The sequence below is a fragment of the Balaenoptera borealis genome (genome assembly GCF_965194805.1).
Source record: "Balaenoptera borealis genome assembly, chromosome: 1".
Classification (NCBI taxonomy): domain Eukaryota; kingdom Metazoa; phylum Chordata; class Mammalia; order Artiodactyla; family Balaenopteridae; genus Balaenoptera; species Balaenoptera borealis.
The window spans coordinates 168,482,181-168,507,771 of record NC_138860.1 but is presented as its reverse complement, the minus strand read 5'-3'; the positions used below and the strand labels follow the sequence as shown (position 1 = coordinate 168,507,771).

The 25,591-nt window shown below is 40.4% G+C and overlaps 1 protein-coding gene and 1 long non-coding RNA gene across 2 annotated transcripts in view; one reads left to right on the top strand and one right to left on the bottom strand.

Moving 5' to 3' along the window:
* ZBTB8B (zinc finger and BTB domain containing 8B) overlaps positions 1 to 25,591 on the top strand; it is a 55,190-nt gene that overhangs the window by 25,188 nt on the left and 4,411 nt on the right. The window lies entirely within an intron of this gene.
* LOC309623688 overlaps positions 15,849 to 25,591 on the bottom strand; it is a 30,085-nt gene continuing 20,342 nt past the window's right edge. The window contains exon 3 of the long non-coding RNA XR_014241459.1: positions 15,849 to 25,137. This is a non-coding gene — a long non-coding RNA (uncharacterized lncRNA). The remainder of the gene's footprint in view (positions 25,138 to 25,591) is intronic.

Below are 25,591 nucleotides of genomic sequence, written 5' to 3'. Positions count from 1 at the left end.
AGCTGGTTGGAGAGGGATATAACCACTCAGATGTAATGGGTGGTTTCCCTTTGAGGTGATGAAAAAGTCCCGGAACTAGATAGTGGTGATGATTGTACAACACTGTGACTATACTTGATGCCACTGAATTGTACTTTAAAATGATAAATTTTATATGCATTTTACAAAAAAAAAAAAAAGTCTATTTAGTGGGACTCCCGTAGGTATTCCCGGGAGGGCGTCGGGGCAGCCCCGGGATTGGCCAGCGAGCCTCGCTGCTGGCCCAGGCGCGGGCGGAGGCGCCGCGGGCTCTGGCCCCGGGCGGCTGCGGCGGCGGTGGCGGCGGGATGCGGCCCGGGTGCGGCGCCCCCCAGACGTCCCCGGGCCCCGAGAGGGCGGGAGGCGCAGAGGCGAGCGGGCACAATTTGCAGCCTCGGGCGCAGGGGCGGCGGCGCGCCGGCTCGGAGGGGCTGGAGACGGTCACAAAGGAGACGCGGCCGTCCGGCTCCGAGGACCCGGCCTCGGGGCGGCGGCAGGGCGCGTGGTGGTGGGGCGCACCGGTTCCCGGACTGCGCGGCTGCCGCGCCCTCCCGGCCCGGCCCGGCCCGGCCCGCCTCCGCGCTTGAGACGGTGTGCGGGACAATGGCCGCGCCCTCCCGGCCGCCCCCGCCGAGCGCCACGCCCCCCTGGCCGCTCGGCCCAGCTCGGCCGCAGCGCGGGGAAAGGCGGGAAGGCGCGCGGAGCCTCCTGGCGGCGGCGGCGGGAAGGCGGCGCGGAGCCGGTGCCGAAGACTGTAGCCGTCGGGTGCCGAGGACTCCCGGAGGGTCGGCGGCTGGCCGGGCTCAGGCTGCGTGGCGAGTGAGCGGCCCGTCGGATGGAGCGGCGGAGGTGGTGGCGGGTGGGAGGACAGGCCAGCTAATCTGTAGACTCTCCCTCTCTTGGTTTTGTGTGTCTCGTCTCGACTAGATTCAGGCTATGCGTTTAGGCAGGACTCTCACAGGACTCTCAATGCGTTCTTCTCAAAGCATCACATCAGTGGCCCACTTTGTCAATTTGTTTCATTACTGATGACGTTCATTTTGATCCTTGATTAAAATGATGACTGCCAAGCTTCTCCACTGGAAAGGTACGCTTTTCCCATTTGTAGCGAGATACTTTGAAACTACATACATCACCCATTTCTCATCAAACCGCTAAAATTTTATTCATTAATTTTTCCTCCCAGTTTTATTCAGATATAATTGACATACAGCACTGCATAAGTTTAAGGTGTACACCATAATGATTTGCGTCATATACATCATGAAATGGTTATCACTGGGCTTCCCTGGTGGCGCAGTGGTTGAGAGTCTGCCTGCCAATGCAGGAGACACGGGTTCGAGCCCTGGTCTGGGAAGATCCCACATGCCGCAGAGCAGCTGGGCCCGTGAGCCACAGTTACTGAGCCTGCGCGTCTGGAGCCTGTGGTGCGCAACAAGTGAGGCCGCGGTGGTGAGAGGCCCGCGCGCTGCGATGAAGAGTGGCCCCCACTTGCCACAACTAGAGAAAGCCCTCACACAGAAACGAGGACCCAACACAGCCATTAATAAATAAATAAAATAAATTTTTAAAAAAAAAAAGCTTGCCTTCAATTTAAAAAAAAAAAAAGGAAGAAATGGTTATCACAAGTTTAATGAACATCCATCACCTCATATAGATATAAAATTAAAGAAATAGAAAAAATATTTTTCTTCGTGATGAGAACTCAGAATTTACTCTCAACAACTTTCATATATAACATACAGCAGTGTTAGTTATATTTATCATGTTGTACATTACATCCCTAGTACTTATAACTGGAAGTTTGTCTGTTTTGACTGCCTTCATCCAATTCCCACCCCCCCACCCCCTCAAACTCCCTCTCCCCTTCTGGTAACCACAAATCTGATCACTTTTTCTGTGAGTTTGTTTGTTTGTTTTTGACCTATAATTGACCTACAACACTATGTTAGTTCCTTTTACACAACATAGTGATTAGATATTTCCGTACATTTCAAAAATGATCACCAGGATAGGTCTGGTTATGATCTCTCAACACACAAAGGCATTACATAATTATTGACTGTATTCCCCACACTGTACCTTTCATACCCGTGACTCATTTATTTTGCAACTGGAAGTTTGTACTTCTTAATCTCCCTCAACTATTTATTTTATTAATCATATGGACTCATGGCTTCCTGTTTATTCATTGGGCTGTAATCTGTTGCAATCATTTATTTTAATACTCAAAGTATCCCAGATTTGGCCAGTGGAAGCCCATTGAAGCCAACTTTTGTGTCCATTTGATGTGTCCCTATAGTTATTTGAACACTTTGTTCCTTTCTTACACAAGATGTTCCAGGATCATCGTGTCCTTTTTTCCTGCCCCAGCCCCAGAATCAGACACTTCTCCAAGGAGCTTTGGTTCTTTTTAGTGGAGAACCGTTATTTAGAAACCAAGATCTGGATGCATGGTGTGTTCCTTGCTTATGAAGAGTTGCTGTTTTCAGGCCCTCTCGGTGGATATTTCCATAGATACACAGATAAACAGAGAGATAGATTGACATACAGACAGGCAAATCCAATTCCAGCCCAACACCACAGAATTCATTGTAATTTTCTCTCTCTTACTGATTTTTGGTGTATGTGCTGTTAAGGGGAATACTACTACATTTATCCTTTCAAAAACTTTTATTTCCATCATTAAAGTATTCCTATCAATAAAATCTGAAACTACCAAAAGCTGCAGGGAGGAAAATCAACCATATTAGCATTAAAATAAAAAACAAAACCCACATTTTGTAAATTTACTTTCAGCTTTTTCTTTATGTGTAAGTCTCCTCTTTAAAGTTATAGGAAATCATATCGTGAATACAATTCTGTACACTGCTTTTTCATTTAAGTTTGCAGGGGTAGGCAAATTACAGCCCACAGGCCAAACCTGGCTCACTGCCTGTATTTTTCCATGAACTAAAATTGGTTTTTAAATTTTAAGTGATTGAAACAAAATCAAAAGAGGAATACTATTTTGTGACATGTGAAAATTGGATGAAATTCAAATGTAAGTGCCCATAAATTGTTTCATTGGAGCACAGTCGTGCATATTTATTTATAAATTGTCCATGGCTGCTTTTCCCTCTGACAGCAGAGCTGAATCTTTGTAGAAGAGCTGTGTTGCCCGCAAAGTATAAAATACTATTTGGTCCTTTACAGAAAAGTTTGCTAACCCCTGAAATGTTGTATTTTAATCACATTATTAAATTAGCTGCTAAATCTGTGCTTTGAAACATTATTTGAGTGACAACAATAATACTTAGCACATTTTCGATGCTTAATAAAGGAATTTCTTCCAAATAATTCAGGAAGAGAAGAGAATAGGAGGAAGAAAAGAACGAGGAATAATGGCTGTTAGACTTGTCTCTTTTCAGGTGTTTGCTGAACTTACTATTCCCAACTAGAGGAAAAGATGTCTGGTCATTAAAAGGAAAGATGTCTGTCATCAGTCTTTCATGACTGAAATAATAGCTTCTTAAAGTCCTTTGAAAAAATTATTTGGGCCCCAAATAATCTTGTTGTTACCAAATTAGCAATATGTCTAATTTTAGCTAGCTTTTCCCCTTAGTTTTGCAGCTTTGGTGAGTTGTAAAAATGTCTCTATAAGACTCACAGATGTAGAGAACAAACTAGTTGTTACCAGCAGGGAGAGGGAAGGGAGGAGGGGCAAGATAAGGGTAGGGGGAAAAAAAAAGGTTATTATGGGATTATATGAAATCATGTGTGTGACACTTTTGAAAATTGTAAAGCACTGTAGAATTTAAAGAATCTTTCATTCAATAAAAAAAATTAATTTGGGAGATTGGGATTGACATATACACACTACTATATATAAAATAGATAACTAATAAGGGCCTACTGTATAGCACAGGAAACTCTTCTCAATACCCTGTAATGACCTATATGGAAAAAGAATCTAAAAAAGAGTGGGTATATGTAGATGTATAACTGATTCACTTTGCTGTACAGCAGAAACTAACACAACACTGTAAATCAACTCTACTCCAATAAAATTTTTTTTAAAAGTCAAAAAAAGAAAATGGCTCTATAACAAACATGGGAAGATGGTAGGGAGCTGAAGAGACCTCTCCTACCTTGTGTCTCCCCCACCTCTAGCCATGTGGTCTGAGCAGGGATAAATGCTGAGACACGTTCTATTTAGATCTCTCTAACTGAAGATCAGCCATGAGTTTATTATTTGTATTATTTATGTCTGTAGTTTTGAAAGTGACATTTAATTTTTTCAATACTTATATCATTGAGAGGTGGGGCTTTTATACTCTCCTCTTGCATCTGGGTGGGCTTATGATGGCTCTACCATGTCGTGTATGGCAGAAGTGATGCTCGGACGCTAGGAAAGGCCATGTGCCTTCCACCTAGCTCTCTTGGAATGCTGGCTCTTGGGACACTCCCCCTGGGTTTGCTGCCCCATGGAAGCCAGCCACCGTGCAGTGAAAAGCCAAGCCACGTGGAGAGGCCACGTACATAGCCTCTCCAGCCCAGCCTCAGCCATGTGAGTGAAGAAGCCGTTTTGGAGTGACTCCTGCAACTAACATTCTAACTCCTAGCTGTTAGTCACCAGTTGAGGCCCGGGACGGGGTGGAGCAGAGAAAAGCAGCTCCCACTGTACCGTTTCAGAATTCATAACCCACAGAATCAGTATGCCCAATAAAATGGTTCTTTTGTAATTATAATTATTATTAGCTGTACCGCGCATCTTGTGGGATCTTAGTTCCCAGATCAGGGATTGAACCCGGCCCACGGCAGTGAAAGTGCTGAGTCCTAACCACTGGACCGCCAGGGAAGTCCCAAATGGTTGTTGTTTTATACCACCAAGTTTGGGATGGATGCTGTACGGCAAAAGTAACTGGAACAATACTGTCTCAGTACAGGACCAGTGAAAAGCCATGGAGAGCGAAAGGATAATTAAAGCTAAAGGTCGTTAGTATAACTGAATATTAAATATAGTTCTGAGTTTTCTAGCAGCCAAAAATATAAGCAGAAAGGTGGCTAAATGTAATAGTTCTCATTGTATAATAAAGGAAAACGACTATTTGTCAAGAGAAAGGAATTTTTTCTCTCACTAAACTCTAAAAGGAATTTATTAAACAGTTCCCTCTAAAAGGGGTATTGAGGGACTTCCCTGGTGGCACAGTGGTTAAGAATCCACCTGCCAATGCAGGGGACACAGGTTTGAGCCCTGGTCTGGGAAGATCCCACATGCCGCGGAGCAACTAAGCCCGTGCGCCACAACTACAGAGCCTGCGCTCTAGAGCCTGAGCTCCGCAACAAGAGGAGCCACCGCAATGAAAAGCCCCGCCCTGCAACGAAGAGTAGCCCCCCGCTCACCGCAACGAGAAAAACCCTGCGAGCAGCAATGAAGACCCAACGTAGCCAGAAATAAATAAATAAATAAATAAAAATAAAAGGGATATTGAAAAAATATTATAGGCAAATTCTTTGTCAGCAGTTTTGTAGAATTCACAAGGGCTCTTTCTAATATGGACCATCAATAAACCCCAAGTACACAACACTAAATTGTAAACTCATATTGCTAAGTGTGTAGCTTGATGCAGAGACAGAGCTCATAAAATCTAGAGGAACAAATAGCACATTCCTTTGACCCTCTGAGCAACCATACACACCAGGCTTTTGGCAAGGGCTTGTCAGCAGCCAATCATTAAAAGATAACTTTTCTGGTGGATGTCTGGATTGCAGGAATTCTGTGATGTTGACTGAAGGTCCCTTACATGCTTTAAAACACAAGAAGACAAAGTGGCAAGGTCTACAACATCTCAACATGAAGGCAGGACTACAGACTGGAGGCAGGGCTGAAGCTTTCTTTAAAAAATAATCTTGAAACACATCGAAACAACTCAATTTTTAAAAAATGAGCAAAAGATTTAAACTTCACCAAAGAAGATATACGGATGGCAAATAAGCACATGGAAAGATGGCGTTAGTCATTAGGGAAATACAAATTAAAACCACAATGTGAAGCAAAACCACCACACACCTATTAGAGGCTAAAAACAAAAACAAAACCTGACAATACCAAGCACTGGCAAGGATGTAGAGCACAGGAACTCTCATATGTTGCTGGTGGGAATGAAAAACCGATACAGCTACTTTGGAAAGCAGTGTGGCAGTTTTTTACCAAGTTAAATGCACACCTAGTGTATGCCCTGGAAACCCTCCTAAGTATTTACTACTAATAAGTAAATACTTTTAAGTATTTACCCAAGAGAAATGAAAACTTAGGTTCACACAAAAAAATCCAATGTGAATGTTTATAGCAGCTTTTTTGTTTTTCATAAATCTCCAAGCTGGAAACAATCCAAAAGTTCTTCAACTAGTGAATAGATAAATGGGTGTTACATCTGTACAATGGAATATTACTTAACAATAAAGAAGGGAGGAACTAGTGTTACGTGCAACAACATGGATGAATCTCAAATAAATTATGTGAAGTGGGAGAAATCAGACTCAAAAAACTACCACTTGATGTTTAAACTGGCAAATTTTAACCATATATCTCTCTATATATGGATAGATATCTATCTATATATATATCTCTCTATATAGATAGATATCTATATATCTATCTCACAATTTACAAAAATACTATATGCTGTAGGATTTCATTTATATGCCATTCTGGAAAAAGCAAAGCTATAGGGACAGAGAACAGATCCGTGGTTGCCAGGAGATGGGGGGGATGGAGGGGTGTTAACTACTAAGGTTCAGCATAAGGGAGGTTTTTTTGGGGGTGAGAGAATTGTTCTGCATCTTGATTGTGGTACTAGTTATGTGACTCTATGCCTTTGTCAAAACTCAGAACTGTGCACCAAAAAGGGTGAATTTTACTGTATGTTAATTAAAAAATAAAAAAATAAAATTTCTAGTGGCCACATTTAAAAAGAAAAAAGATTAACATTAATGTTAAAATTATTTGTTTAATAATATATTTTGTTTAACTCAATATACTGAAAATATTATCATTTCAGCATGTAATCAATGTAAGAAAGTATTAATGAGATATTTTACATTCTTCATACTAAGTCTCAGGAATTTGTAGCTTCCACTTACAGGACAACTTAATTTGTAAGGGCCACAGTTCTAGTGCTCAGTAGCCACCTGTGGCTAGAGACTACCGTATCAGACAGTACAGGCCTAGATCATGATCTGAAAAAAAGTAAGCATAAGAAAGTAGGATATTTCCACCGAGTAGAATATACTACTTAAAATGATCAGGCTTAGGGACTTCCCTGGACAGCAGTTAAGAATCTGCCTTCCAAGGCAGGGGATGCAGGTTCGATCCCTGGTCAGGGAATTAAGATCCCACAGGCCACAGGGCAACTAAGCCCACAACTACTGAGCACACGGGCCCCAGTGAGGAGCCAGTGCACCGCAGCCTGCATGCCGCAGCAAAGATCCTGTCTACGGAAACTAAGACCCGACGCAGCCAAAAATAAATAAATAAATATTTTAAAAAACTGATCAGACTTAAAAAAAAAACTTAAAACAATCATAGTGAAAAATTATAAAAATATTAACTCAAGAGAGTCATATTTTTGCTAATGCAACCAAACTGGCATCATCTTCAAAGATGACATCACTCTCCCACTTGCATCATCTGCAGTACTCCCTGAAAACACCACTCCCTTTCATGTTGCTTTTGCTCTTGTATTCTTCTGCTCTCTTATCTCTTCCTCCCTCCACACACCCATATACACTTCACCCTGGTGAAAATTTACTTCTCCTTATAGACCTAGTCCCAGTGGACTTCCTTTTCTCCCAAATTCCTGCTCCGGGAGGGCAGGAACCATGCCTTGTTCTTTGCAATTCTGATACCAATTCAGATGTGTGGGGTTTCCAGCCCCATCAAGCAATTCTCCACCACCAGCCGTGTGTCCTACAATTCAACTCAATTCTGACACTACCTGGAGATCGAATCAGATCAGTCCTCCGAGACTAAGTTTTTCTTGTCTTGTCATAAAATATGAATTTTATTTCACAATTTCCCGCTGTTGATCATTAATATTTCTATAGAAAGCATTAGGTGATCAAATATTAGGTCCCTTGAAGCTAGGGTGGCTGCTTGCCTGCCCCAGTGTCCATCATGTCCCTCAATGCTGGGTCCTAATAGCCCGGTTTCTCTCTTTCGGTGGTTATACTAGCAGAATGTCTGGCAAGGGCTGACAGCCAATTTTAGGTTGTCCGATAAGGGACTTAAGCCATTAAGCCAATTTTCCTTGCATGTGCATTGTGTATGCCCATTATTTTACAGAGAACTATAGAGGTGATCTGTAGTTTCAAGTTTAGACATAATTATCCTAGTACCAGCTGATGACACACAGTGTGAAAAGCAAGAAACTATCACCTTATAAGTTCCACAAACTGTAATTTAAATTGGTAGTAGGAGCAACGATGTCATTAGCAAGGATTTAAACCAAAATCCTCCTGAATCAAATCATTTTCCTAGATTTCCCCTAAACTGGGAAGAGGATTGTTCAGAGCAGAAATTTGACACCTTACAGGTCATAAGATGAATTAACAAATATTGTGGCCAAATGGGCATACCATTGGAAAACTGATAGAAACCAGCATGCCTGCACTAAAGACAGACTGACAGATTGGCAGGGGCTGTTTCCAAAGCTGCTTGTAAATGAGTGACTTTGAGCGCAAGGGAAACCAACTGTGCCTCCCCCGAACCAACCTGGGGAGAGCCAAGGTCATAAACTTGTTCCACAAATCCACTGGGTCCTGTTAGGAGCTACCCAATATTCAATATCTTATAAAAAGGACTATTTATGGCCAGAACCGACATCATTAACTGGCCGGGTAAAAGGGGTCTCACTAAGTAATATTGGCGGTAACATTATCTTGCAGGGTGCTAGACTTTCTTTCCCTTAAAATAAAATTTCTCAAGACCATTCAATTAGAGTCTTGGAGAGGTGAAATCCACCAAGGCAACCTGGGTGTACTGGACATAGGTAATTGGCCATAAATCCAGCAATTGGATTGATTTTTTTTTAAGACTTTATTATTTAATTTAATTTATTATTATTATTATTTTGGCTGCATCGGGTCTTAGTTGTGGCATGCGGGATCTTCGTTGAGGCGTGCAGGATCTTTCTCATTGTGGTGCATGGGCTCTTCCTTGCAGCACGCAGGCTTCTCTCTAGTTGTGGCATGCGGGCTCCAGGGCGCATGGGCTCTGTAGATGTGGCACGTGGGCTCTGTAGTTTGCAGCACGTGGGATCTCTCGTTGAGGCGTGGGAGCTCAGTAGCTGTGGTGTACGGGCTTAGTTGCCCCGCGGCATGTGGGATCTTAGTTCCCCAACCAGGGATCAAACCTTCGCCCCCTGCATTGGAAGGCGGATTCTTTACCACTGGACAACTGGGGAAGTCCCTTGCATTGATTTTTGAAGTTTGCATGTGATTAAGCCCAAGAAATACATTTGGCTCACTTGAAACTTGCATATGATTAAGCCTAAGAAATACATTTGGCTCACAAACAAAAGTATGAGCAATTGTCAAAGTAGTCATACATAGGCCTGGTCCAGGATCTTGGGGTAGCTGTCTACTTCAGATGTTGTCTTCTTCTTATCCTAGTCTGGTAGCGCTGGTCTTAGTCGAAGTCGGGTGTCAAAAACAGGAGATGCAGTTCATTCAGGAGAGGCCTGAACATGACTACTAAGTCCTTTATCTGATGTCTTTTCCAGTATGAATAATCTCCTGGTTGCAGGTCATGGCGAATCTGATCTTCATCCAAAGTTAGATTACTGTGATAAACTTCAGAAACAAACTTAGTGTCCTTTTATAATTACTAAACTTTGCAAGGAGCTATCTGGGAAGTGTGTCTTAGCCAGTAAATATAGACCTCAATTAACAAGACTAGAATTTAATGTTCACTGAACATAATCCTTTTTGTGTCTAAAATTACCTTAATTTCTACCAAATATCTGGTTAATTGATCATATGGACTCTTTTAAGCTGAGCTGAAACTTTTCACAAAGAATCTCAGATTGAACTTTAAAAGGCCAGGAAAGCCATACCAAGGAAGTGTCATAGATTTTGGCTATGATATCTATAGATTTGGGTGATGGATTTGGGAGAATTCCTCTCTTCTTGAGGTCCCCAAAATACCTTGATATTCCTGCACCTGTTAGGAGGTGGCCTTCCTTATATACCTGAGAAAGCTGCTGGGAACCTAAGAGTTTCCAAATTCTAGAGGGATCAGGTAGAGAGAAAATATAAATGTTTCACTTCTACTTACAGGTGTAATTTAAAGATTTCCTTATATCTAGAAAACATAGATTAAAACCAGTGACATTTCAGATGAAAACCATAAACATTATAACCATATTCACCAGTTCACTCAGTAACCAATCCTTTTGTTAGCTTTTTATGAAACCATCAGCCATTCCCATTCGATTTTTTATTTATTTATTTATTTATTTATCATTTATTTTTGGCTGTGTTGGGTGTTCGTTTCTGTGCGAGGGCTTTCTCCAGTTGTGGCGAGTGGGGGCCACTCTTCATCACGGTGCGCGGGCCTCTCACTGTCGCGGCCTCTCCTGTTGCAGAGCACAGGCTCCCGATGCGCAGGCTCAGTAGTTGTGGCACACGGGCTTAGTTGCTCCGCGGCATGTGGGATCTTCCCAGACCAGGGCTCGAACCCGTGTCCCCCACACTGGCAGGCGGACTCTTAACCACTGCGCCACCAGGGAAGCCCCCCCATTCGATTTTTTGAAATTTCTTATCCAGTGTGATATATACTTATCAAAAGTCCTTCCTATGAATCTTCTTTTCTTTATAAATTTATTTATTTTATTTTTGGCTGCGTTGGGTCTTTGTTGCTGCGCGGGAGCTACTCTTTGTTGCTGTGCGTGGGCTTCTCATTGCAGTGGCTTCTCTTGCTGCGGAGCACCGGCTCTAGGTGCACAGGCTTCAGTAGTTGTGGCATGCGTGTTCTAGAGCACAGGCTCAGTAGTTGTGGTGCATGGGCTTAGTTGTTCCATGGCCTGTGGGATCTTCCCGGACCAGGGCTTGAACCCCTGCCCGCTGCATTGGCAGGCAGATTTTTAACCACTGCACCACCAGGGAAGCCCTGAATCTTCTTGAAGATGAAGCATTTTGCAAAGCATCAGAGTACAACGATAATTGTCTAAAAATGACAAAAGACTTAAAAAGTCACAGTTAAACACTTGATTACAGTGTAACCAATAAAGAAACTTGGCTACAATAACCAGAATTATGACTGGTAACATTTTATCAGGACATACCAGATTTTTAGGAATTCCATATAATTTTTAGAATACATGAATTAAAAAATTTATCCATATAATATAACCTGAGATGGCTTATCATTCATTTGACAATGCTTCCCATGTAACTTAACATAACCGAATAAGCCTAATTAGTGTAATATTCCTCTCTCTGAAATGGAGAGAAAACAAATATTTTGAGGTGTTCCAAGAACCCTTTGGAACACCTCAAAGTTAACTAGAGGTCAAATGAACTTCATTTCAAATTTGATCTTTGGGAAGTTTGTCAAATTTATCAAAGAGTTTTTTTTTTTTTTTTTTTAAGATTTTTTTTTTTATGTGGACCATTTTTTTAAGTCTTTATTGAATTTGTTACAATATTGCTTCTGTTTTATGTTTTGGTTTTTTGGCCACCAGGCATGTGGGATGTTATCTCCCTGACCAGGGATACAACCCACACTCCCTGCATTGGAAGGCGAAGTCTTAATCACTGGACCGCCAGGGAAGTCCCAAAGAGTTTTAAAATACTTGGTCAAATAGAATCACAGGTCACTCTGAAACAATACCTATTCACTCAACCAGTGATAATAAAATATCCCAATGGCAAATACAGGTCTCACTTAAACACAAAGAAACTAACAATCTATTACCAAAAGCAGTTAAATATTTTAAGAAAACTTTGTCCTCTTAGAGAGAAAACTAAATTTGGGTTTTGTACCACTTTACCTTTAAAATTAACTTTCTTAATTAAATTCAATCTTATCTTAGCCAGTCCTGACCATGAACCAAACTCTGTGTTCTTCATCCACACCTTTCTGGATCCATATTAATCTTTCCCTCACTTTCTTTTCCATTCAGAAACAACCAGCTTTAGGATAAAACCACCTTTTTTTTTTTCTTTTAACAAAATGCATTTTCATTCCTCATGCCTTTTTTGCTGAACATACATCCTACTTTCCTTGCATACTGAAATGTTTCTTTTATCATTCTTAACCTTAAAACCTTAATCTCTAGTGAAAACCAAGAAGCAAGTAATTGTAAACTATCATACCAGCGTTTCCTGATTGACAGACTTATGCTTTAGTCTTCCTCTCCTAAGAAGGCAAAGGTAGGTAAACTTAGACTTTCCCAGCAATCAATGTCCCAATATTGTATCCTATTTGAAATGTCCCAGATAATCAATGAATTCTCTTCATTTAACTTAGTTTAGTTGCAAGTTACAAAAATCTGGAGCCTGTTTTAGGTACACATTTCCAAAACATAATTATTCCTATAGAGTTTACCTAAAAGCTCTTATCTCATTCATATTTACTTAAAGTTTCATCATAAAGTTTTTTCCTTGCCAACACACTTGCAACAGATATAATAAAGGTCTTATTTGATCTCTAATAAATGTAGGTACAGCAGAAGTATTATACTTAACATTGATGATTCTAAAGACATGTCTATATTAAACCAACAAGCTTAAGCTAGCTTCAATAGCAGATATTAATTCAGTACTGAGTACTTCCCAGATCATGTGAACTCAAAATTCATTCTGGCCAGGTTCTTTCATATTTCTGAGTATTTATATAAGCGCTTGACTTCCTTTAAGCCAATTAGAGCTCTTTTACAAGGTAATTTTGTCAATGCCACACAACTACAACATGCATATAGATATGTACAAACACAGAGACCTCATAGTTCCCATTCCAAAATTTCAGCTGTGAATCAGGTCCAACAATGCAAAACCCATCAGTTACAAAAGAGGTTGGATTCAAATTGGGTTTCTGGCAGATGGGACAAATCAAGGTACCCTGTGTGGATGGCTAAACCCTTTTTACTGACATTTGTGGAAGACACTTCTATTTCTTTTTTTTTTTTTAATTTATTATTTATTTATTTATTTTTGGCTGCCTTGGGTCTTCGTTGCTGCGCACGGGCTTTCTCTAGTTGAGGCGAGAGGAGGCTACTCTTCGTTGCGGTGCGCGGGCTTCTTATTGCGGTGGCTTCTCTTGTTGAGGAGCATGGGCTCTAGGTGCGTGGGCTCTAGGTGCGTGGGCTTCAGTATTTGTGGCACGTGGGCTCAGTAGCTGTGGCTCCCGGGCTCTAGAGCGCAGGCTCAGTAGTTGTGGCGCACGGGCTTAGTTGCTCTGCGGCATGTGGGATCTTCCAGAACCAGGGCTCGAACCCGTGTCCCCTACATTGGCAGGTGGATTCCCAACCACTGCGCCACCAGGGAAGTCCCGGCACTTGTATTTCTATTTGTCTTTGACAAGTCAAGTTCCAAATTACCTACCCCTTTTCCCAAAATTTGCATTTTAAAAAGATGACAGAGATAAGTGTTCCTGGAGAAGACCAAGTATAACACTTGCATCTCAAAGGCTTGAGGAGAAAAGTAAATTCCTCCTAGGATGACTTTGTTCCCTTAAGGCCAGAAAAAAAGTCTTTTTTTTCCCTCAATACTTACAAGCCTTTTAAGATAAGTAGGGGAGGTTTGGGAGTGGTAGTGATTCACTTATAACATTTACATGTACCTATTCTTTTTCAAATTCTTTTCCCATTTAGGTTGTTACATAATATTGAGCAAAGTTCCCTGTGCTATACAGTAGGTCCTTGTTGGTTATCTATTTTAAATATTGCAGAGTGTACATGTCAGGGATTGGTGGGATTTGGATTATTTCTGGAGCCACACCTCTGGTCCTGTAAAGACTAGATTTGTAAAACATGGACACTTTTTTTTCTCACAGAACTGGGTGGTCACCTCAATGATATCAAATGACTGACACACCCATTTACCTAAGTTGGCATGTTTTACTTTCCCTCATTTAGCTTAGGGGAGAAGGCCTCCCCCAAATTCCTATTAGGTTCTGAATATCAGCTATAGTCAGTTTAGTCAGACTGGAGGCCTCCCATTTTGGTAATCTATTTACAAACACTTTTGAGGATCCTCCCTGGGTTTAAGAAATTCTCTAATATGGTTGTCAGTTTGGCTTTTGATCTGAAGAGGCTTGCATACGGCCTCATGTGGTCCCATTTCTAAAGGTAACCATTTAATAGTGCCTTCTGAGTGGAAAGGCAATTCAAAAGATTTCTAGAATGAGTACTAAAATAAAGGATAGAAGAGAGCAGCAGTTAAGACTTTAGGTGCCTTTATATCATTACTTTCATTAGCTTTCTACAACAGATCTTTCAATGAAGCTATTTTGGAATTTTGAAGCGTTTGGGGGCTTCTTCATACCAATTAAAATAGGTGCAATAGTTTAAGATGAGCGCTCTCTAAAATTTTAACAATTTAGATGTTTCCCCAATTCAAAGGATGCATGGAGCTAACCATACAAATATTTTTCCTGCTAATATAATTTTAGAAAAGAAAAACACTTACCACTGTTGTTTCCAGTAGACCCTGCAGGCACAGATGACTGCCAGCTTTAACTGCACGCTCAAAAGTGTTTCAGAGTGTCGAAAGAACACCAATTTGGCCATTTCAGGGCCTGATTTCCTTTGGTTCCCAATTAAGTACTTGCAAACATACATAAACTCAGCTGGTATTCCCATAGGTGGCTGTTTGCATGGGAGTTGTTTGGCCTTTGAGGCACAATTTCCCAGTATTAATTTCATTATCCAATTCAGATATGAGACATGATCTGAACAACTTTCTGAGGACAGGGTGGTGGATCGCACGTGTGCTGCTTCTGAGTCTTGCTTCCCAAGGAGTTACACTTGGGTAGGTTCAACTTCTTTGATGTGGCTTTGTTTCTCCCAATGACAGCCTAAAACCATCATTGGGTGCTCAGAGCACTAGGCGATCAGTCTCTGTGGTGCCCCCCGGATGAGCAGTACTTATTTCATGGTCATAGTGGGGTTCCCCTATTGGACCACTGCACATCATGAGGATTGATCCTCACTCACTTCGGCAAGGTCCTCAATCGCCTGAGGATGCCATGTGGCCAGAAGGAGCAAAATCTCCCTTTATTCTTTGGACCTGAATAACTCAGTCTCTCATTTCACTAGCAAAAGTTTTGTTCAGACCATCTATCAACTCATTTTTTTTCAATTTAAGCCAAATTTAACAAAAACCCAGCCACCTACGTTTCCCTGAGCCTCTCGCCCAGAACCCCTAGGCCCTGCCTAGGAAATGCACTGGTGCCCCTTAAGACTCCAAGTCTTAAGTGAAAACCAGCTCAAATAAAGTTTTTAGGATCATCACCCAAACAATGAGATCTGAATATCAGAACTCACTGGCACACCTGAGGAGTACCGAGAAGCCGGTGGGACACGATGCACCTGTGCTGGTACCAAGCACCGGTTCTGGGTAGACTCCAGGTGTCCTCCGGTGGGTGTCTCTGGTATGCTGCCTTGACTCTGCCAAGTACATGTCAATGAAAAATTAATCAGTCGATCTAAGAAAGAATTGGGAAATTTTATTCAAGCCAAATTTGAGGATTATAACACAGGAAGAGCATCTCAGGAAGCTCTGAGAACTGTTCCACCCATTAGAAGTCAAGACATAGTTTATATAAGTTTTTTGAGACAGAGGGCTATATATTAAATGACATATTATTGACAGTTTACATAATACAGATTTAAGCGCCATGTGGGTCATGGTGGGTCATGTGACCCTTTATAAGATCAAGAAGGAATGTTATCTTTTAAGGAGTTGTCTTGTTGATCCTGGAAGAATATTGCTGTTTATAGTTGAGCAGGTATTCCTGCTGATGGGGGAGGTTTGGTCAATGCATAATGCAGATACACAATGCACAGTGAGGGGAGAGGGAAGGCCAAAGGGCAAACAAGAATTTTTATGTTTAAATTTTTCTTGTCTTGCCATAAATTTGAATTTTATTTCACACCTGGAAGGTCTCCAAACCCCGTTCTTTTGGGTTTTTATGGAGGCTTCATTATATAGGTATGATCGATTAGATCATTGGCCTTTGTCAGATGAGTCAACCTCCAGCCTCTCTTCCCTCCCCTGAGGTCAGGGTGGGGTGGGACTAAAAGTTCCAACCCTCTAATCACATGGTTATTTCCCCTGGTAACCAGCCCCCACCTTTAGGTGCTTTCCAACAGTCACCTCATTAAGATAAACTCAGGTGCAGTTGAAAAGGTTTGTTATAAATATCAAGACACTTTTTGGCTCTTATCACTTAGGAAATTCCAGTGGTTTTAGGGGCTCTGTGCCAGAAAGAATCACAATATAGCACACACAATATAATGGCCCTCACCATTGTCCTTTCTTCTAATGTTTATTGAGTACCTCTAGGTGCTGGGGATACTGAAGCTGAATCTGGCCTCTGTACCGTGAAACTGAATTAAATCTCGGAGACAGAGTTTTGGGTGAAGTAGAAAAGAATAGCTTTATTGCTTTGCCAGGCAAAGAGAGGCACAGCCGGCTAATGCCTTCAAAACTGTGTGTCCCAATCCCAGGTTGGGGAGTGGGAGGGTGTTATGAGGAGTTTTATAGTCAAGGGCTGCTGATAAGGCTCAGGGTGCGTGCAGGGCTCACATTCCTTCAATCCAGAGATCATCTGGCAGCAGGTGATAATGGGTGAACTGTGACCTTCTCTGGAATGAAAAGTACTTCATCAAATAGTTAACATCTTCCATTTGGTGGGGGTTTTAGTTCTGCAGAAGAGCTCAAAGATATTGTTATGTGTATCCTTTGAGGGGGAACCAAGACCCTGCCCCCAAGTCCGCACTATTGTTTCTTGACTGCTCCTCCCTTGTCTCTGCATCCCCTCCCTTCCCTAATTAACAACTGTTCTAATCTGCCCTTTGGAACTCAGGGAAGGGGACACAAAAAGGCTTTTGTGCCCTGGAGCCCCACAGGGTCCTGCTTGGTTTCAGTACCTGGGTGAATGAGACACAGCCCTGTCCCCAAATACCTTGTGGTCAGTGGGGATGACCAACAAATTAAAGAAGCACTTTTGGATAGCCTCATCCACCAGAGGGCAGACAGCAGAAGCAAGAAGAACTGTAATCCTGCAGCCTGTGGAATGAAAACCACATTCACAGAAAGACAGACAAAATGAAAAGGCAGAGGACTATGTACCAGATGAAGGAACAAGGTAAAACCCCAGAAAAACAATTAAATGAAGTGGAGATAAGCAACCTTCCAGAAAAAGAATTCAGAATAATGATAGTGAAGGTGATCCAGGACCTCAGAAATAGAATGGAGGCAAAGATCGAGAAGATGCAAGAAATATTTAACAAAGACCTAGAAGAAAGAAAGAACAAACACCTAGAAGAATTAAAGAACAAACAAACAGAGGTGAACAATACAATAACTGAAATGAAAAATGCACTAGAAGGAATCAGTAGCAGAACAACTGAGGCAGAAAAATGGATAAGCGACCTGGAAGACAGAATGGTGGAATTCACTGCCATGGAACAGAATAAAGAAAAAAGAATGAAAAGAAATGAAGACAGGGCTTCCCTGGTGGTGCAGTGGTTGAGAATCTGCCTGCCAATGCAGGGGACATGGGTTTGAGCCCTGGTCTGGGAAGATCCCACATGCCACGGAGCAACTGGGCCCGTGAGCCACAACTACTGAGCTTGCGTGTCTGGAGACTGTGCTCTGCAACAAGAGAGGCCGCGACAGTGAGAGGCCCACGCACTGCGATGAAGAGTGGCCCCCGCTTGCCACAACTGGAGAGAGCCCTCGCACAGAAACGAAGACCCAACACAGCCAAAAAATAATAATAATAATAATAAATAAATAAATAAATAAAATTAAAAAAAAAAAAGAAATGAAGACAGCCTAAGAGACCTCTGGGACAACATTAAATGCACCAACCTTCACATTATAGGGGCCCCAGAAGGAGAAGAGAGAGAGAAAGGACCCAAGAAAATATTTGAAGAGATTATAGTCAAAAACTTCCCTAACATGGGAAAGGAAATAGCCATCCAAGTCCAGGAAGCACAGAGAGTCCCAGGCAGGATAAACCCAAGGAGAAACATGCTGAGACACATAGTAATCAAATTGACAAAGATTAAAGATAAAGAAAAATTATTAAAAGCAACAAGGGAAAAACGACAAATAACATACAAGGGAACTCCCATAAGGTTAACAGCTGATTTCTCAGCAGAAATTCTACAAGCCAGAAGGGAGTGGCACAATATATTTAAAGTGATGAAAGGGAAGAACCTACAACCAAGATTACTCTACCCGGCAAGGATCTCATTCAGATTCGATGGAGAAATCAAAAGCTTTACAGACAAGCAAAAGCTAAGAGAATTCAGCACCACCAAACCAGCTCTACAACAAATGCTAAAGGAACTTCTCTAAGTGGGAAACACAAGAGAAGAAAAGGACCTACAAAAACAAACCCAAAACAGTTAAGAAAATGGTCATAGGAACATACATGTCGATAATTACCTTAAACGTGAATGGATTAAATGCTCCAACCAAAAGACACAGGCTTGCTGAATGGATACAAAAACAAGACCCATATATATGCTGTCTACAAGAGACCCATTTCAGACCTAGGGACACATACAGACTGAAAGTGAGGGGATGGAAAAAGGTATTGCATGCAAATGGAAATCAAAAGAAAGCTGGAGTAGCAATACTCATATCAGATAAAATAGACTTTAAAATAAAGAATGTTACAAGAGACAAGGAAGGACACTACATAATGATCAGGGATCAATCCAAGAAGATATAACAATTATAAATATATATGCACCCAACATAGGAGTACCTCAATACATAAGGCAACTGCTAACAGCTATAAAAGAGAAAATTGATAGTAACACAATAATAGTGGGGGACTTTAACACCTCACTTACACCAATGGACAGATCATCCAGACAGAAAATTAATAAGGAAACACAAGCTTTAAATGACACAATAGATCAGATAGATTTAATTGACATTTACAGGACATTCCCTCTGAAAACAGCAGATTACCCTTTCTTCTCAAGTGCACACAGAACATTCTCCAGGATAGATCACATCTTGGGTCACAAATCAAGCCTCAGTAAATTTAAGAAAACTGAAATCATATCAAACATTTTTCTGACCACAACGCTATGAAATCAGAAATAAATTACAGGGAGAAAAACGTAAAAAACACAAACACATGGAGGCTTAACAATATGTTACTAAATAACCAATAGATCACTGAAGAAATCAAAGAGGAAATCAAAAAATACCTAGAGACAAATGACAATGAAAACACAATGATCCAAAACCTATGGGATGCAGCAGAAGCAGTTGTAAGAGGGAAGTTTATAGCAATACAAGCCTACCTCAAGAAACAAGAAAAATCTCAAATAAACAATCTAACCTGGGCTTCCCTGGTGGCGCAGTGGTTGAGAATCTGCTTGCCAATGCAGGGGACACGGGTTTGAGCCCTAGTCTGGGAGGATCCCACATGCCGTGGAGCAACTAGGCCCATGAGCCACAACTACTGAGCCTGCGTGACTGGAGCCTGTGCTCTGCAACAAGAGAGGCCACAATAGTGAGAGGCCCGCACACCGTGATGAAGAGTGGCCCCCACTTGCCACAACTAGAGAAAGCCCTGGCACAGAAACGAAGACCTAACACAGCCAAAAATAAATAAGTAAATAAATAATTTTAAAAAACAAACAAACAAAAAAACAACAACAAAAAAAATCTAACCTTACACCTAAAGGAACTAGAGAAAGAAGAACAAACAAAACCCAAAGTTAGTAGAAAGAAAGAAATCATAAAGATCAGAGCAGAAATAAATGAAATAGAAACAAAGAAAACAATAATAAAGATCAATAAAACTAAAAGCTGGTTCTTTGAGAAGATAAACAAAATTGATAAACCTTTAGCCAGAACTCATCAAGGAAAAAAGAAAAGCCCTTTTTTTCTTTTTTCTTTTTTTGGCTGCACTGAGCAGCTTGTGGGATCTCAGTTCCCTGACTGGGGATAGAACCTGCATCCCCTGCATTGGAAGCCTGGAGTCCCTGTGTCCACTCAACCTCAGCCAGCCATTGGCCGAGCTGTATTTGGGGGGACACTTAAGTGGAGGTCCCTGGGAGAGTGACCACAGATGTTAGACACCCTTCTCTCTTTTCCCCTATACAAATATTATAATGTGTGTGCCTCCACAGCAGGGAAAACTCCCCAGTACGCTCCTCCCCTGGAAACCCCTGCCTGCACCAATCTAAAGAAACAATTCTCCCACAGTAGCAATCCTGGGGCCAGGTCCAAGGGTGAACAGCTTCCTCTTGAGGCCTGAGTCATCAAATGACAATGACATACACCAAAGTCAGCTGTCACAAACCCCAGGGAGCCCCAGATTTGTCACTTATAATATCTTCTGAATTTTGCTTTCAAAGTGGGGAGGAGCAAAGAGGTGAGGCTGCAGGGCTAACTGCCCATACTTTATTTCTAACGTCTAAGGAAGAAAGGATGGTTCTAAAGAAGGGAGGAAGTGGTGTTGGTGATAGCACTGGTGGTTGGAAAGAGTAGTGATCCCACTTCTCTGCCAATTACAGAATGATTGTGTTTAAACACCTCCTCTTTCTAAATGCAAGTATATTTGTGAAATTTAAACATCATTCTTAAATTGTCATGAGGCATGATAGTAAAATAACCAAATCGACACACAACAGAGTTAGGGGATGAAAGTTTTAATTATGATTGGGAGGAAGAAAAGAAAATTATGGATGGGAGAAGGGCTCGAAGGAGGCAGGAGGATGGGAGAACTGTAAAGACAAACTTTGTCTACTTTGTGAGTTTTATTTGAATTCTGCATCAGCTGAATAGATTGTAACTGATTTTTAAAAAAATTTTACTGTTGACTGATTGGTAGGTGACAAACAAATCTTCTCCTCAGAACCAAATCATTCTTCTCTCCTCCAATTCTCATAGCCTCTCTGTCAACAATATTTATTCAATGCCTACTATGTGCCAAATCCTGCGTTAGGTTCTAGAGCTTTTGAATCTTTTGCATTTAGCATATTTCATCTTGTATTATGGATAAGGAAAAGTTCATGCATTTAAAAAATACCCCGGAAATAGTGCTGGCTTTTCTCCCCCTGGGTGGTGAGTTCCTATCCTACCTCTGCAGAGACTGAGACTTATTTGAGAAAAGGAGCTCATTGAAAATATTCCAGTCATCTTCGTAGCACTAGTATCTAGCTCAATAACTGGTATATAAGAACTGCTTAATAAACGTTTGTTGAATGACTAAAAGACCTCCCTGTGCTCACCAGCACAGAGCTGAGAAGAGTGATGTGGCAGACCTGGAGAGATGTGCCTCTGAGACCTCCCTTCATGAAAGAACTTGCTGAAAGCCTCCAGCTGTTAGTGCCTTTGACTGTTTCAGCTTTCCAGGAGCCCAGCCAAAATTTGGGAGTCTTCCATCCAGCAAAGTTCGCTCTGGAGATTCCCAATGGGCTGGCAGAGACTGTCACTACTGAAGTCTTTTCTCAGTCCTGCTTCTGCTCCCTTTCCTTCACAGGTGTTACTCCCCATTAATCCTTTTATACTCCCAACTCTAACTCAACATCTACTTCCCAGAAAACCCAACCTGTGACAAGGGACTTTGGTCTTAAACCCACTCACTCTAGACTAGTATGAAAAGCCCACACAATTGTGGCAATAAGCCAAAGTTGATTGACTGCATAGGAGGTAATGACAATAGTAAACATTTTCTTAGTGCTTTTGTACAAGGTTACTTGCCGAAATTATACACTTAAAAATGTTGTAATTTTATATTGGAGTATAGTTGATTTACGATGTTGTATTAGTTTTAGGTGTACAGCAAAGTGATTTAGTTATACATATACATATATCTATTCTTTCTCAGATTCTTTTCCCACATAGGTTATTACAGAGTATTGAGTAGAGTTCCCTGTGCTATACAGTAGGTCCTTATTGATTATCTATTTTACATATAGTTGTGTGTAGATGTTAATTTTATTTTTAGTGTAAAAATGAATACTAAAATGGTCAGAAAAGGAAATTTACCTTATTAAGCCTTAATAAAAAAGTTATTCCACTTAAAATTAGTGTTGTAAAATATAATACAAAGCTACAGTAATCAAACCAGTATGGTATTAGTACATCAATGGATAATAGATGAATGGAACAGAATAACACATCCAGAAAAAGGCTCTTGAATATATGTAAATTTAATACCTGATAAAAGTGACTTTTTAAACCCATAAGGAAAGGATGACTTATTATATAAATACCATTGGGACAACTGGATAGGTATATTGGAAAAAAAATTAGATCCTATACATCAAAATAAAATTTAGATGGATCAGAGTTCTAAACATAAAAAGACAAAGTTATAAAAGTATTAAAGGAAAGTAAAGGATAATATTTTATAATCTTTATGTGAGAAAATCTTTCCTAAGGAAGAATAGAAAACCCAAAGACAATAAAAGAAAAGGATGAACAGGTTTTACTACATCAAAATATTTTGCAGAGTGAAAGATATTACAAGCAAGATTAAAAGATAAGAAAGATTGGAGTCATATATTTGCCAAACATATAACAGAAAAAGGATTAATATCAATAATACATAAAGAACTCCTTAAGAAAAAGCCCAAATATCTCAATAGGAAAAAAGAAAGGAATTTACAGAAGAAGAAAGATAATACCCAATATCATATGAAAAGATGTTCAGCCTCACTGATCAGCAGGGATGAAAATTAAAACAACAGTTATTATTCTTTTATTTATTTATTTATTTATTTATTTATTTATTTATTTATTTATTTATTGGCTGTGCTGTGTGGCTTGTGGGATCTTAGTTCCCCAATCAGGGATTGAACCCGGGCCCTTGGCAGTGAAACCTGTAGTCCTAACCACTGGACAGCTAGGGAATTTCCAATAGTTATTAGTTTTAACCAATCAAATTGTCAACAATTAAAATGATTCGTAATAATCCAGTTTGATGAAGTTGCAGGAGAATGAGCATCCTGATACACCATTTGTGAGAGTGCAAATTGCATCTTTTGCAATAGCATCTTTTGAAAGGCAATTTGTCAGTATGTCAAAATTTTAAATAGGCATACCCTTTGACCTAGCGATTCTACTTCTAGGGAAACTCTTTTGCAGAAGCTCAGGCAGGCAATGTGTAAGGGAAGATGGAGGTAAGTGGGGAGATCAGAAGCAGACTGGACCCACAAGCAAGAGCTAGCACACCACAGGGATGGAATGGAACCCATGTTAGTCCTCACTGCTTCCATTCTTGCTAATGTGGGCATCCTGCAGAAGCCAGAGCCCTTTGTCATGGAGCAAAATATGTGCAACTGGCCTAGGAGTTGGAGAAGCTGAAGGAGGATCCAGGGGAAGGTAGAGAAGTTGCAGGTCCATCTGTTGCTTTACCTCTAAAGAGGTTAGTCAGCAGATCACCAATAAGGTGTATGAACTACAAAATGCCTGCTGCTTTCCTTCTGTCCTCCAAATCTCCCTTGTGGCCCACACTAAATGAAACATACAAGAGAGGAAATTCTGGGAAATGTAGCTTAGCCCAACCAAGTTGACACATTACAAATCAGACACATGAGTGGATACATGTCTGTGCATCACTGTTTGTAAGGCATATCTCATTTTATTGCACTTGGCTTTATTGTGCTTCACAAATATTGAGTTTTTTAACAAACTGAAGGTCCGTGGCAACCCTGCGTCGAACAAGTCTATTTGTACCATTTTTCCAACAGCATTTGCTCACTTCATGTCTCTGTGTCACATTTTGGCGATTCTCCCAATATTTCAAACTTTTCATTATTACTATATTTGTTAGGGGGATCTTTGATCAGTGATCTTTGATGTTACTACTATGACTTGTTGAAGGCTCAGATGATGGTTAGCAATTTTTAGCAGTAAAGTATTTTAAAATTAAAGTATTTCAATTAAAGTATGTACATTTTTTAGACATAATGCTATCACACACTTAATAAACTATAGTATAGTGTAAATATAACTTTTATATGCACTGGGAAACTCCAAAAATTCATGTGACTCACTTTATTGCAATATTTGCTTTATTGTGGTGGTCTAGAACTGAACCCAAAATATCTCCAAGGTATGCCTGTAATAGGAAAAGTTGAAAATAACTCTAATGTCCATTGATAGGGAATAGTCAAGAAAGTTATGATATATATATACCATGCAATACTATGCAGCCCTTAAAGAGAATATCACCACAATGCTATTTCACTACACACCCACCAGAACGTCTAACATGAATAAAACTGACACCACCAAATGTTGGCATGGGTGTGCAGTAACTGGTTCTCACATACTTTGTTTTTGGAGGTGTAAAATGGTATAGCTACTTTGGAAAAAAGTATGGCAGTTTTTTATAAAACTAAACAAATACCTACCCTATAAATCAGCAATTCTACTCCTCGGTTTTTCCTCAAGAGAAATGAAAACTTTTGTGCATAAAAAGACTTGTACAAGAATGTGCATAGCAGCTCTATTCATAATGGCCAAAAACCTGGAAACAGACCGGGGTCCATAAGTAGGGGAATAGATACATAAACACTTATAAGTTCATACAGTGGAATACTACTCAATTATGTAATGAACAACAGTGAATCTCAAAAACATTATGCTGAGTGACATAACTCTTACACAAAAGAGCACGTATTTTGTAATTCCATTTATATGAAGTTCTAGAACAGGTAAAACTAAACTTTGATGAAATAAAATTGGAACAGTTGTTGACAATGGGGGATTACAGGCAGAAATTGACCTAAAGGAATTTACTGGGGTGATGATAATGTTCTATGTATTTATATGGGTTTTGATTACACAGGTGTATGAATTTTTTATAACTCAGCAAAAGCAGGCTTAAGATATGTGCATTCCATTGTATATACATTTTACCTGGAACAAAAAATATATATATAAACATTATACTCTAATTAATGATACTCATACTGATTTTTTAAGGGGGAGGTGTACTGATGCCTGCAATTTACTTAGGAATGCATCAAAAGGGAAAATGAATGGATGAATGGAGGGATGGATAGATATGTCTAGTAAAATGTTAATGGAAGGGTCTAGGTGGTGAGTATATGGGTATTCATTGTAAAATTCTTTCAACTTTGCTGTATGATTGAAATTTTTCAAAATAAAATATTGGGAAAAAAGAATGAGATCAATTTTGTGTGTACTGACATAGGAAGATATCCAAAACATATTGTTAAAAACAAACCTCAGGGGAAAAGTATAGTTTGATATCATGGACATAAAACAACTACACAATACTTAATACAAGTAAACCTCATTTATGTGAGTCAATTAATAGAGGATCCATATTAAACTGTTAAAAATGGTA